The 14578-nt window shown below is 36.7% G+C and overlaps 1 protein-coding gene across 4 annotated transcripts in view; it reads left to right on the top strand.

Moving 5' to 3' along the window:
* The first annotated feature begins 13838 nt into the window (after positions 1–13838).
* The window catches only part of A1CF (APOBEC1 complementation factor), an 87435-nt gene continuing 86695 nt past the window's right edge, over positions 13839–14578 (top strand). For all 4 annotated transcript variants that reach the window (XM_024346380.3, XM_009458471.5, XM_009458469.5 and 1 more), the window contains exon 1: positions 13839–13928. The gene's annotated coding sequence lies outside the window, so the exon portion shown is untranslated. The remainder of the gene's footprint in view (positions 13929–14578) is intronic.

Genomic DNA, 14578 nt, shown 5'->3' with positions numbered 1-14578 from the left:
AATAATGATAGAGGTGGTTATAGGCACATGGATATAACTTTAGGGTCTTGAAAATCCATAACGTATTTCTCAATACCAATATTCATGGCCGCCTATGGGCATAAGGTTGGGCAATCCTAGGTTCAAGTTCTTGCTAACTTGATATTCCATAACAGTCCTCCATGAAAACAAAACATTATTTAAACTCTCAAATACATTTTGATCTCTAGAGAAGACAGAAGACACTGTCACTGGCTGAGTGACCCTGGGCAAGTTACTTAACTTATCTGAGTTTAATCCCTTCATCTATCAAATAGGGAAAGCATTATTAATGGTTTCCTTTGACAACTGTTTTGAAGTTTTGGAATGGTATACGTAATGTGCCTTACACAATGTTGATACATTCTTATACTCATTCATTCATACATTTCTCCACTTAACATTCACTGAGCATCTACTACACTCCAGGCACACTTCTAAGTATTAAGGATAAGGTAATAAACACTCAAACAAAATAAGATACCTACCGTTCCCCCATAAACTATATGATTTTGTGAGGGGAAACTACATTAAATTTGAAAATTATACAAATATATGTAAAAGTACAACTGAGATAAGTGTGCCTGGATGCAGCAACTAACTGAAAGAGCTCCCAATAGCCACAGCTGAAACAATTTGAATAATGAAAGTATTATTGGGTTATAACCCGAAGTGTAAAATAAATATTCATGAGTCAACACTGATTTAAATAAATAATTAAATAAATAAATAGGGGCAAAGAGACAAATCTCCCATGCAGAAGAATTCCAAATAATATATGCAGATACTATCCCAAAAGGAGAATGAACATAACTTTCCAGTTCTTAGATGTGGGCTATGCAGAGTGACTTCCTTTCAAAGAGTACAATATGGAAAGGGAAAGGAAAGAGTAATTTTTCAGTGGAGAAACCTGACAAACCCTATTTCATCTAGATGATGAAAGTCAACATCAACAGCCATATATCACGTTGCTAGAATATACCCTTGATAGAATGTCATAAAGGCAGCATTTTACACCTGTGATCTTCCTACCAAAAACCTGTAACCCCAGTCTAATAATGAGAAAAACATCAGATAAATTCCAATTATGGGACATTGTGTAATATACTTGATCAGCACCCCTCAAAACTGTCAAGGTCTTCAAAAACAAAGTCTAAGAAACTGTCACAGCAAAAAGAGATCTTAAGTAGACATGATGAATAAATGTATATGGTATCCTCGATGAGACGCTATGATAGATAATATGAAGTAAAATCTAATGAAATCTGGTTGAAGTATGGATTTTGGTTAAAAATTAATAACCATATTGCCTCATCTATGATAACATGTGTACTGTGCTAATGCTATATTAATAATAAGGGAAACAGGGTGTTGGGTATATAGAAACTGCTCTGTCTTTACAATTTTTCTGTAAATTTAAAGCTCCTGTAAAAATAATGTTTATCTTAAAGAAACAGTTGCAAAAAAATCTAGAATGTACTTGTCCTACACCTTAATAAACATTCCTTCAAAAGTTAAAAAAAAGTTCCCCTAAAGAGAGGAGTAGGGAAGTAGTAGAGCAGGCAATTGCTAGATTTGACTTTTGTATGTGTAGGTATATAAATGGCTTCCTGAGGCAGTCCTCGTGAAGCTGAGTTAAGACTCATTAAAGAGTAGCTACTGTTTTTATTCTGATAAGCTTTGTTTGTTTAATTAAAAAAAAAAAGGATCTTTGCCTCTTTATCTACAAATCTACACTACTAGAGTCACTCATTGAGTTAGCCTAGCAAAGGACCATTGCCTGATTGCCTGGGAGAGAATAAGGTATATAAGTGTGAGTTCTCTCCAAGACACCACCATTAGCCATCAGTCTACAAAGGAAATCAATGTGTATTAAATGCTTATGTGCTCAGTAAGGCAGCAATCTTTACATAGAGTATCCATCTCACTCTTTGTAGCACTCCCAAAGATAGGTATGAAAAACCCATTTTACAGATGAGGAAACTAAGGTTCAGAAATGATGTGGCTAGACCTGCCAGAGCTCAAAATTAAATCTTTGACTCCTGCTTTTTCTATACCACCTATAATAATTTGTTTATATTGTATGCCATGGAGAGCATAGACCTAATGAGATAAAATCATTTTTAAAGGCTTGCCTTGGTCACAGTTACATAAGAATATATATATATAAGAATATATAAAGTTTATAGGATGATAAAAATGTCAATCGACTATTCTGCTAATTTTTTTTAAGTATAGTATAAAATAACTCCTCTGGCATAAAGTCAGCAGTCAGATGTTTGAACTCAGAGGAACTTAGCAAAGTAGGTCTTGCTGATTTAAGTGTGCCTTTAATTGGTGCTTTGGTTGAATGTCCTTTTTGCAGCAAATGAATCCACAGTAACTATCATTAACATGAAGCTCATTTTCCAACTGAGTGAACAGAACTGGGTGAGGTTGTAAAGTGTGGTTGTTCCATTTTCAGTGGTGCTTCATTGTGTGAAGTTAATGCATTAGAAGTAATCCATGTGGACAGGCCAAAATATTTCCAGCAAAAAAATCCAGAAACATTTTGGTTGGCCAAAGCAAACACAATCTGGGATGCATTTTAAACCATGAGATGGCTTCCTCTCCAATCCTCCTACTCCAAGATTTAGATATAATAACACTGTCATGAGCTCCAAACATACATTTAAATTTATGTTTTGACACAAACTCAATGTACTGTGAGCCCTTTCACTTTCTGTTTTATATCTTTGTCAGTAACAAATAAAGGACTCGCTCCTTCTCTTATTACTAAATCCTTCTGAATAATGAACTAATCATATTATTGGAACTCATGTTTTACTTAAATAATTTACAGTTAACATTCATTGAATACTTACTGTACACCAGACGATAGACTAAGTGTTTTATAGAATTATCTTAATTAATCCTCAAAATACCCCATTTTATTTAAAAAGAAAAAGCAGTTAAGAAACATGGAGAGCAGTTTCAGACATTTCAAAATGCTTTAAATAGTGGATAGAGTGTACATCATGTGAATTACATCTCAACAAAACCGTTTTAAAATAGATCTATATGTATCATCTATCTATCTATCTCTATCATCATCTATAAGTGAGATCCAGAAGAGAATAGAGGGAATGGTGCAGAGGCGATAGTAAAGAGATAGCAGCTGATCATTTCTAGCACTGAATAAAGTCTAAGTTCTCTTAGAGGAAGCCCTAGGTACACTCTAGTGAATCTGCAAAATAGTGAGAAAATTTTAACAGAATGTATACATTGGAAGTCCTCCTTTATCTATCCCCTCAATCCTCTTTCACAAACCACTACTAGTAAAATTTGATGTATGGGAATACATATATAACTATATATTTATGCAAATACATTATCCAGTTTGCTATGCATGTGTTTTTGCTTTCTTTTGAATTATTAAAAGGTATCATACAATAGAATTGCTGTGCAATTTTCTATTTTCATGTAACAACAAACTATGAGGGTCTTGACATGTAATTCTATATGAATCCAGGTTTTTATTTATTGTAAGGTTTTCCATTTTTAATGCTATTTAAAATAATCTGTTAATTTTTGTCAAATTCATAGAAAAATAGAGATTTTCGTGATCCTCTCAAAAACAAAACAAAACAAAAATACTCCATTTCATTTTATTTTATTTATTTATTTTTTAAATACTCCATTTTAGAGAGAAAAAAATTAAATAATTTCATCAAGATTTCACAGCTAGTGAATAGGGGTTCTAAATTTGAAGTAAGCAGGAAATCCAGCTTGAGGGCCCAAATGCTTAGCCCCTGCACCTTCTTACCAGGTACTTAGTAGTGTTACTACTCAGCATGTCTTCCCAGTGCACTCCAGTACTGACCTCCCAGTTCAAACCTAGAACTCACCAAGTTCTAATGTCAGAATTGAAGTTTAGGAATTTCTTATCTCAGTTCCCTATGTTCTCCTCCAAACTGATCCTTTTGCCAGCCCTGTATAGGTCATTTCCTTATGAGACTCAATTACCTCAATTACTGAAAGAGAGAGTCAGACTAAAAACTTTTCCAAATCTCATATTCTCTCTCTTTTCCTGTTCATTGGAACTTCTGATTTGATGGTCCACACAAAAGTTTACTCTGAGCTTCCTACTTACCAGAACTTTAACCTCATCAAGTGCACCTGCCCTCTAGGAGTCATGGTACAACAAGTTGGTAGAATCACAGTCACAGAATGAAAGAATCACAAGATCTTACCACTGGAAGGGAAGTTAATAGTTACAGGGTGCCGATGAGTACCCAGGTGATGAGGGGCAACACAAAAGCAGAGGTCAGTAGCCCCCAATGCCATTCCTTCCTAAAGCCAGACTGAACTTAGCTGCACATCAAGGCATTTATTCCCAAGTTCTGTTTCTTTCCCTGATTATTTTAGTAGAACAAAATGTAAGAAGGAGATTGGTGAACACTAAATAAAGATTTTAAAAATGAAAAAGAAAAGAAGGCAAGAGAACATCAACTGCCACCACCCTACCGGCAGAGAGTGAGGAAGAAAAAACATTTGCCTGCTACTTAAAATATGTCCATTCTGCTCTATGCACTGTAAAAAGCATTCTTTTAAAAAAGAACAAAAAGTAAACAGCCACTCTTCAGCAGCCTTCTATACACATATATAGAAGGCTGCTGAAGAGTGGCTGTCATATATATATGACATATATATGAGTATATATGTCATATATATATGAGTGCTGGAGAGTGTCATATATATGTCATATCATATATATGTCATATATATGAGTGCTGAAGAGTGTCATATATATGACATATATGTCATATATATGAGTGCTTGAGAGTGTCATATATATGTCATATCATATATATGTCATATATATGAGTGCTGAAGAGTGTCATATATATGACATGTATGTCATATATATGAGTGCTGAAGAGTAGCTGTCATATATATGTCATATATATGACATATATATGACATATATGACATATATATCATATATATATGAGATAGGTTAAAACAAATGGCAGTGAGCAACCCCAGCCTTCTCTTTTTTTTGTCCCAACTCTGTTCCTACACACCAAATTCAATTGGTTTAAACATCTCTTTACCAACCACTTTACTTAGCAACCTCATCACCAATAGCAGTATGTAGATTTAACTTTTTAGAATAATATTCTAGATACTACTGAGATGTCTTATTGTCAAAATTCCAATAATACTGAAATGAATATATTTTTAGTTGTCCAAGATTTTTCTTTAATAGTAACCTTTTTTAAATGAAGGCAACTTTCTATCAAATGTCTCTGAGAATAATTCTTTGACAATCTACCTTCAGAATTTGTTGCTTCTGTTTCAGAGTTGCTGTTTTAAAAATACTTATTAATTTTGTCTGTTCGTTTCTTAATTTATCACCCCTGTTTGATTACTGTCAAATTTCAAATGTAGGTTTTATAGTAGTCTGCTTCCAGCAAGTGTGTATGTGTGTGTGTGTGTGTGTGTGTGTGGAGAGAGAGCGAGAGGGAGAGGGAGGGAGGGAGGGAGACAGGGAGAGAGAGAGTGTGTGTGAGAGAGAGAGAGGCAGGCTGTGTGAGGACTGCTGAAGTTTGCATAGTTCGTCCTCTGGGTGCTGGGGTTCCTCATGCTGCAGTCATAACCTACCTGGGCCCGTTTCCCACTTTTCTAGTGCCAAAAATCACTAGCAAAGTGCTCTTAGTGAGGCTTTAGAGAGCAGTATGCCCAGCTCTATCATTTCACCTCTCCAAGTGATTCTCCTCATCTGTAAAACAGGATCAGAAGACAGTCTTTCTAGACTTCCTTTCAATTGGAATATTCTGTGATCTAGAAAGCTGTAATAGTCAGGGTGCTCCAGAGAAACAGAACCGGCAAGGTGTGTTTATATGTGTCTCTGTGTGTGCATGTGTGTGTGTAGATGTAAAATGTATATATGTATATGTGCACATATATATTTTACACACACAGCTCACTTATGGTACAAACACACAGATCATTTAATTATTTTAAAAAATATAACTTGGAGATTAATAACCCTACTTTACAAATAAGAACATTGATATTCAAAGACATTAAGACACCTTCCAAGGTCTCTTAGAGAGTCAAGGGCCAAAGCCTGTATGCTTTGCTGTACCCCAAGCTGGTTCCTGGTGTGACAATACTTTGCACAAAACATTTAACCTTATTATCCCATTTTCCTCCTCTTCTTCAAAACAGAAGAAATTGCACCCCCTGCTCTAACTACTTCCCAGAGTTGATGTAAGGATAAAATACATATAACAATGTCTTAATTTCCATAGTGATCTATGAAACTCAAAGCATGAAGCTCAAAACACTCCACAGTGTAAATACATAATGTTTTTAACCAAGCCATGCAGATGGGCTTAGACCTTGTGACAGAAAACACTATGGTTTTCAAAGCAGTGTATTTTGAGACTACATAGAATCACAGTTTCATTTTTGTTTGCTAGGATAATGGAAGAAATACAGTTAATGTTGAAGACTCCTTTTAAAACTGATTAATATAAAATTAATATAGGTGAATATTTTTATTTCTTGTTAAATAAGTGGTAGAAATGCAGTTCTATTACATGAATATATTGCATAGTGTTAAGTCTGGGCTTTTAGTGTAACCATGACCCAAAAAGTGTATATTGTACCCATTAAGTAATATTAAGTAGTAATATCTCATCTCTCATCCCCCTCCTATCTCCCCACCCTTCCAAATCTAGGTAAATATTTAACATGAATCTGTCACTGGACTAAGCACTTGCCAACACATCTCTCCTCTGAGTTTCATGGGAACTCTATGAGGTGGGTGCTATTATTATTCCCATTTCTAGATGGGAAAATAGATGCTTTGAGAGTGAGATGACTTACCTGAAAGCAGGTAATCAGTGAGTAGTTGATCTGGGATATTAACCCAAGTAACTGGGCTGCAAAACCCATGCTTTTTAACATTATACTCTACCAGCTTCTAATACTGACATGATTGTTGTTAAGATCCACTGAAAGTATAATGGAAACTGCAAAGCACATTTGAAAGGTTATTTTCCATTTTGCATAAGCTACAAATAACACAAATTGAGAATTCGGCTCCTCAAACATAACCTCAGTTTTGTTTGAAAGGTTAATATTCTTTTCACAAAAATCTTGCCATTAGTTTCAGATTTCTTTTTTTTCCATTTGAAAACGTATGAATGCATACAATTAGCATTTCATTATTCCACTTTTGTTACTCTTAACTCTCAAGTTTTTCTTGTATTTATTAAGAAAATCAGAAAAAAAATGCCCTTTTTATTTTATTGATAAATGTTTTCTACTTGGATATAGAAAGTATTGATTTGATGAATTAGTCCTGATTTAAATTCTGGAAATTATAGTGGCCAGATCTAGTTTTTATTGTGAAAAAAATGAAAAAATACTGCCTAAATTGACGTAGTTAGCTTCTCAGAGTCATTCGTTAGTCATCTGTCAAATGTTTGTGTGGTGCACACACAAACACATGTGTATACTTATTTTAACTTTGCTTCCTCCAGTGTCCCCTACCTTTTGAAAAGAATATATCTCTTTTTATCAAAACTTAGTAAAATTAACTCAAAGAGATAGGTAATGACATGATCATTAAAAGAGAGGTTATGTGATAACTTTTTCTCAGAACATTATATAAAAGCGAGCGCAGATTTTTCTATGAGAATTTGTTTCTTTACAGTAAAGAGAATGGAGCAGATTCTAGTACAGATTAAAGACCCGACGATCTGTAATTTTCTAACATGACTAAAGGAATACACCAGATTTGGTAACTGGATTTCTTTTTCTAAAATTGCTCTTTTACACAAAATCAGTATTTGCTTTTATGTTGGTTGAGCTAAATAATATTTCTTTTTTAAAAAAATAACAAGACCACATTTAAAAATTCTAATTTCAAGAACACTCATTAAACAAAGGAGGAAGGATGAAAAGGAACAAGGAAAGGTGGGAGGTACTTAACTCAGGGTGAAAGGTCAGGGCCAGGCTAGCATCCCATTGTTACCATGGTTTTTAGATGTAGCCAGGGCTTTACATTAATTCTTAAGTTCTCATCAGATCCTACAATTATGTTATACTAAAACACCATTCTAATGTGCCGGGAGAACAAGATGCAATTTCCTAAAACACAAAATAAAGGAGAGAGAGAGAGAGAGAGACAGAGAGAGAGAGAGACAGAGAGAGAGAGAGAGAGAGAGAGATAGAGAGAGAGAGAGAGGGAGAGACAGAGAGTGAGAGAGACAGAGAGAGAGAGAGAGAGAGAGAGAGATAGAGAGAGAGAGAGAGGGAGAGAGAGAGAGAGAGAGAGAGTGTGTGTGTGTGTGTGTACCTGTGTGTGTGCTTAATCAACTCAACACTAGATGGCTCCAGTTACAAAACCAATACATTTTCAAAAATCTAAAACTCTGGGATATGACATTATGCAAACAGATGAATTCTAACCCACTGAATCAAATTCTGCTGTCTTCCAAAGTCTTGCAAACATTAAGAATAGCATTGAGCATTTAGGTTTGAAATGTTATGAATCTCCAAAGGAACAGGCATAAATCCTAGAAGTTCTTATTTCACAGATCAAAACAAGAAGTTGCACTGACATCACTTCAAAGGCTACAGATCTAATCTGCTTTGCAATCATCCCACTCTGTAAATACATGGTATTCTATTATTTTCAAGTCATTTTTACATATATCAATTCCCTTGACCCTCTCAACAATCAGTGAGGTAGATCAGGGATGTAGTTATTTTCCCCATGAAAGGCAAGGACTCAGACTCAGAAAAGGGGCAGAAACTTCCTCAAGGCTAAGTAGCTCATAAGTCATAGTGTCTTGGGATTGAAGTGCTAAGGTCCCAACTCCTGGATCAGAGTACTTTCTAGTCAATAGGCAAGGAAAGAGAAGGAGGCTTTTGCACTACTCAGTGTGTCTGATGTGGCCCTTCAATTCTTTGAAATGCTCCCTTCCAGTGAATTAAACAACCCCACCCACCCACCCACCAAACACTCAAAAATAGAATGTTGAATTCCAAGGACACTGAAATCAATGAAGAGATTTTTTTTTTTTGAGATGGAGTCTTGCTCTGTTGTCCAGGCTAGGGTGCAGTGGTGCGATCTTGGCTCACTGCAACCTCCACCTCCCAGGTTCAAGTGATTCTCCTGCCTCAGCCTCCTGTGTAGCTGGGATTACAGGCACCAGCCACCATGCCTGGTTAATTTTTGTATTTTTAGTAGAGACAGGGTTTTGCTATCTTGGCCAGGCTGGTCTCGAACTCCTGACCTCATGATCCACCTGCAAGAGATATTTTTATTGAGCCAGGGCAGGGAGGATGGTGGCAGGGAAGGAAGCTTCTTATTCTTGGTAATCTTTGACTTTTAGTTATATTTTGTTTTTTTTTTTAAGCTTTACGTTTTGCCTTCACCAGCAAAAATTAATGATTTTTACCTAAATGTACTCTGATAGTGAAAGCAAGATTCGTTAAAATCCATAAGCCAAATATTTCATGTATGAATGATTGATCATTGCAACCACCGAATGAGTACTTACTATGGACCTGGTATAGCCTATTTTTGTAAGTCTCTTCTTTTTTGAGCATTCTCATTTCAGCAAATAGTATCACCATCCAGCCAATGGCTGCATTCAGTAATTTGAGACTTGTCCTTTAGATGTCATGCCCCCCTCAGTTCCCATATCCTCTTGATGATTTACCTCCTACACATTTCATGGACCATGTCTACTTGTCTCTTTTCCCAGAGCCACCACCCTAATCTTAACTACCATAACCTGCCACCTCCCCTCTTACTGGTCTCTTTTAGATGCTTTGCCTCCTTCAAGTTCAAATCACCAACTTACTTGAATATGTACAAGAGTAAAATTATTCTAAGACAACCAAAAAAAAAAAAAAGGAGAGAAGCAGGCAGTGTTATCCCATGGCAATTTATTCTCCACTCTACACCCAGAATCTATACAAATAGTCCACATGGCTCCCCTTCTTCAGATGCTTCCGTGACTTCCTTCCCATTGGCCCTGGATAATGCTGGGAATCTCGTGATGGCCCTTTATGAATCGTCTGACTTGGCTACCTACTCCAGTCAATTTCCCCATCATTTTCCCTCTTGCCCTTCACAACCGACCTTCTACCAGTTTTTTGAATGTGCCTAACTCATGCGAACTCAGGGCATCCATATGAGCTATTTCCACTCACTAGAATGCCCACCTCCCATCCACACATCCTTCAGGTCTCAGCTTAAATGTCTTGTGTTCTGGAAGGCTTTCCTCAAGTACCTCCCAACCCACCCAGCCCTACACAAGGTTAGGTCCCTATGTTTTATGTTCTGTTTAGCATTCTGTACTTCTCCTTCATAACACTTATTACAACTATAATTAGTTAATCATTGGGGTATATGCTTAATGTGTGTACCTTCCATCTGGTCTGTTAACCACTGAATCCCTTAAGACTAGCACAGTATTTTCCAAATGCTTAAAATTGTGATCCACAATAAAAAATAAAGTTTACTTCATAACCAATACACACAGATAGATACATAATTAGAAAAAAAGTTTCATAAATAGTATTACCCCTTTCTTTTTTGTTTTTTGGTTTTTTTGTTTGTATTTTTTTTTGAGACAGTGTCTCGCTCTGTCACCCAGGTTGGAGTGCAGTGGCCCGATCTCTGCTCACTGCAAGCTCCGCCTCCCAGGTTCACGCCATTCTCCTGCCTCAGCCTCCCGAGTAGCTGGGATTACAGGCACCCACCACCACGCCCAGCTAATTTTTTGTATTTTTAGTAGAGACAAGGTTTCACCGTGTTAGCCAGGATGGTCTTGATCTCCTGACCTGGTGATCCGCCTGCCTCGGCCTCCCAAAGTGCTGGGATTACAGACGTGAGCCACCGCGCCTGGCCAGTATTACCCTTTCTAGATGCAATTCACTTGATATTTTCTGTTCTATTTTAATATGTTAGATACAACCCACTTTATTGATTTTATAGCCTACTAATAGACTCAAATCTCATTTTAAGTAATCACCTTTCTAATGCAACACTTAGCAGAGAGAAGTTTCTCAGTAATTGTTTGTAGAATAAAGTAATAGAAAATTCACATTTACCAGCCACTATCTAAACCGGTTTATTTTTACAAAGTAAAGGCAAACCTTGCCATCCTGGGTACAGTTAGCTCTCTTGATTAGACTGATGAGATCAAGGTCATAAATTTGATCTCGTTCTGATGGATTGGTTTCTCTGTCCCAGGGCCACAGACTTTCTCTCTAAGTAGCCCTCAGAAAAAGAAAGGCTGATCCATTGTTTTTATTTTTATTCCTGATCAGTGTATTCCTATCCTTGTAACAAAATGGTTTAAAAAACAAAAGCAATAAAAATAGAAAGCAATAACCTACCAAACTCATTACTACCACTGGCTGTTAGGAGTAATATATGAATTGTCCTACCGAAATCATCAGATTTTGGGTTAATGCGATTGTAGTCCTGCCCTGTTGAATGCCAGGATCCATCAAATAAGCAACTGACATATTTTTAATAACTGGTTACAATAGACTGAATGTTTGTGTTTCTCCTAAAATTAATATGTTGAAACCCTAACCCCCAATGTGATGGTATTTGGAAATAGGTCCTTTTGGAAGTAATTATGGCTGGAGTAGGTCATGAGGCTAGGTCCCTCATGGCCCTCATGACCTAGGTCCCTCATTTTAAAAATAGGTGCCCTTATTTTTAAAAAGGAGAAGACATGAGATCTCTCTTTCTGCATGCATGCACCAAGGAAGGTCATGTAAGGACATAACCAAAAAGAGGGTCCTGCTGGCACCCTGATTTTGGATTTCCAGCCTCCAGAACTATGAGAAACAAGTGTTTGTTGTTGAAGCTACCCACTGTATGGTTTTCTTTTTGTTTTCTTTTGTTTTGTTTTTAGATGAAGTCTCACTCTGTTGCCCAGGCTGGAGTGCAATGGCATGATCTTGGCTCACTGCGAACTCCACCTCCCGGGTTCAAGTGATTCCCCTGCCTCCGCCTCCCAAGTAGCTGAGACCACAGGTGTGCACCACCATGCCCAGCTAATTTTTTTGTATTTTAGTAGGGATGGGATTTCGCCATGTTGGACAGGATGGTCTCAATCTCCTTACCTTGTGATCCACCTGCCTCAGCCTCCCAAAGTGCTGGGATTACAGGCATGAGCCACCACACCCAGCCTTGTATGGTATTTTATTATAGTAACCTGAATGGACTGAGACTCTAGTTAATATCGTTCCTTTTACCTGTTGTGTTTTGGTGTTTCCATCAGATGCCTAAAAATCCTAGCTTTCCTTTCTTCATCTCCACTTATCACCATCTAAGCCCCTATCACAAAAAACAGTAAAGGAAACCCTCTCAAAACTGTCCATCTTACAATATCAACAGTTCTTTATTGGACCAGGCAAACTCAAAGAATTCCCCACTCAATTGGGAACCATGCAACCCCAGACTGAGCTTTCACTAGGAAACCATCAGGGCTACTTCGTGAGGGAATCCCTTCCCAAGAAGGAAGTAGAGGGATGTGTCCCTCATTCAGCTATCTAGCTGGGTGGGGCATAAATGCTTTCTCTAGGTCTAACATCAGGGGAGCAATTCTGGGGTAAAACAATTGTTCCTGGGGTGTTTTTGTTAAACCCTATCATCCATTGCTATGGGAAAATGGTAAATCATTTCATGTTTGAGAACTGAAATAATTCCATGTTTGAGAACTAAAAACTGTAAGCAGAACTAGCATTCCAACAGTATCTTTTATCTCTTCTCTTACATATTCATAGATGTGCTTAATTGATGGATCTTCCTTTGCATCTATATTATAGAAGGATTGCTTGTTTTGTGCTTTTCTATAGACAAAAATGCTCTCTTAATAGTTGGTTCCTAGAAAATTAGACTCCTTTTACTAGAACTAAAGGCAAGTAGGGGTATCCTGTAATTCTAGTTTTGGAATGTGTGGTTTCCAAGCTCTTAAACCAAAATTTACTCAAAATTAGGAAGGTTTTGGTTCTTCTTCCTTTTTTAAAAGTGGGCTTTATTACCCTTAGGGATTTCTTCTGTAGACTACAGCTCTTACCAGAGAACTCAGAGTATAATGTTTGTATTTCTGAAAGCACCATTTCTCTATTTTTCAAGAAACTCAGTTACCACTGAGATTCCAGGCAATGAACAATAGCATCAGCTATCATATAACCCCAGTATGTAGCTGATTATTGTGCTTCTCACACAGTGGCCTCCTCTTAAAATCTAAATGAGCAGCTTGTATACAAAGAAGTATGCTTTCCCCAACCTGATCTGGCCTAAATCTATCTACTTTGTTATATAAATGCTTTGTGTATTTTCTGTTTGTAAGCCAGCATTTATCTACGTACTTGACCTAAAACTCCACACTTTACTCCATGTAATATAGTGATATAAAAAGTGTAAAACAAAGAAATATTCTCCTAAATTACCTTAGCCATAATATCACTTTGGCATAGTAAAAAACAAAGGAACTAACATAAAGGAAAGCTTAGGTATCCAATTGCAGTGAGTTTTTACTTTTTAAATATATCGTATAAGCCAATAAAATATCTTCAAAATAATATTTACCCCAACATTTTTACAACATTTATTTTAATTTTATAAACAAATAACAAAGATAGTTTTAGTAGATTATATCTGGGCTGTAGTGACCCAATTATCTGGTCAAAGGGCTGCATGGATGCAAGAGACAGGGTGAGTTAAAGTTTAACTCCCAGGAATTGTAAACCAAACCTAAAGCCACTGAACCTTTGGAGTTTGATATGACGATTAGAGCATAACCCGAGTGACACGTTGAATTCGCCATAATCAAGGAAACCTTTTCCGGGTGGGGATCTCTGAAATTACTCAGGTATGATCCATGTGTTTTGCTTTTTTCTATTTCAACTCTGTGAAACTGTGTATTGTGGTATCAGTGGGAATGCAGTGAAAACAGCTTTTACCCTCTTCTGTTATCGAGCCTAATTCAAAGAATTATCTAGCTTGTTTTTAGACTAATGAAACAACCAGAAAACAAAAGAATATATTGGAATTATTATATAATCTCAAAATTAGATAGCTGCCAGGATTTAATAAATTTCTGTAGACTTACCACGGAGGGTTCAAGAGTGGAGCCAATGTTGTGAGAAGTTTATTTAGCTCTAACCAGACAGCAGGGAGAGTTGTGGTTGAGTGCCTGTCCCAATCCTAGGACCCTGAGAAACAAAAATATAATTAACAAAAGAAATAGTATTAACACCACCGGCAGATTTTGAGTTCTGTGTGTGGGTCATAATTCCTATCATACTTTAGACTTCATATATTCAATTATCTCCAGAGCTACTACCACCATAAAAAAGAAAGTCTTGGTACAACTCTTGCGATTCCGCCTGCCATTATCTTGCTAACCAAAGGAATGTTTAAACTATTCACTTTTGATTCTGACCAAAAAAATGTTATGGAAAATGACTGGTTTTCAGCGTGTTAAATCTGAACCTTGGAATGGCTAATTATTATATTGTT

The sequence above is a fragment of the Pan troglodytes genome, chromosome 8, assembly GCF_028858775.2.
Source record: "Pan troglodytes isolate AG18354 chromosome 8, NHGRI_mPanTro3-v2.0_pri, whole genome shotgun sequence".
NCBI lineage: Eukaryota > Metazoa > Chordata > Mammalia > Primates > Hominidae > Pan > Pan troglodytes.
The sequence above is the reverse complement of the archived record's forward strand: the minus strand, read 5'-3'. Positions and strand labels throughout refer to the sequence as shown.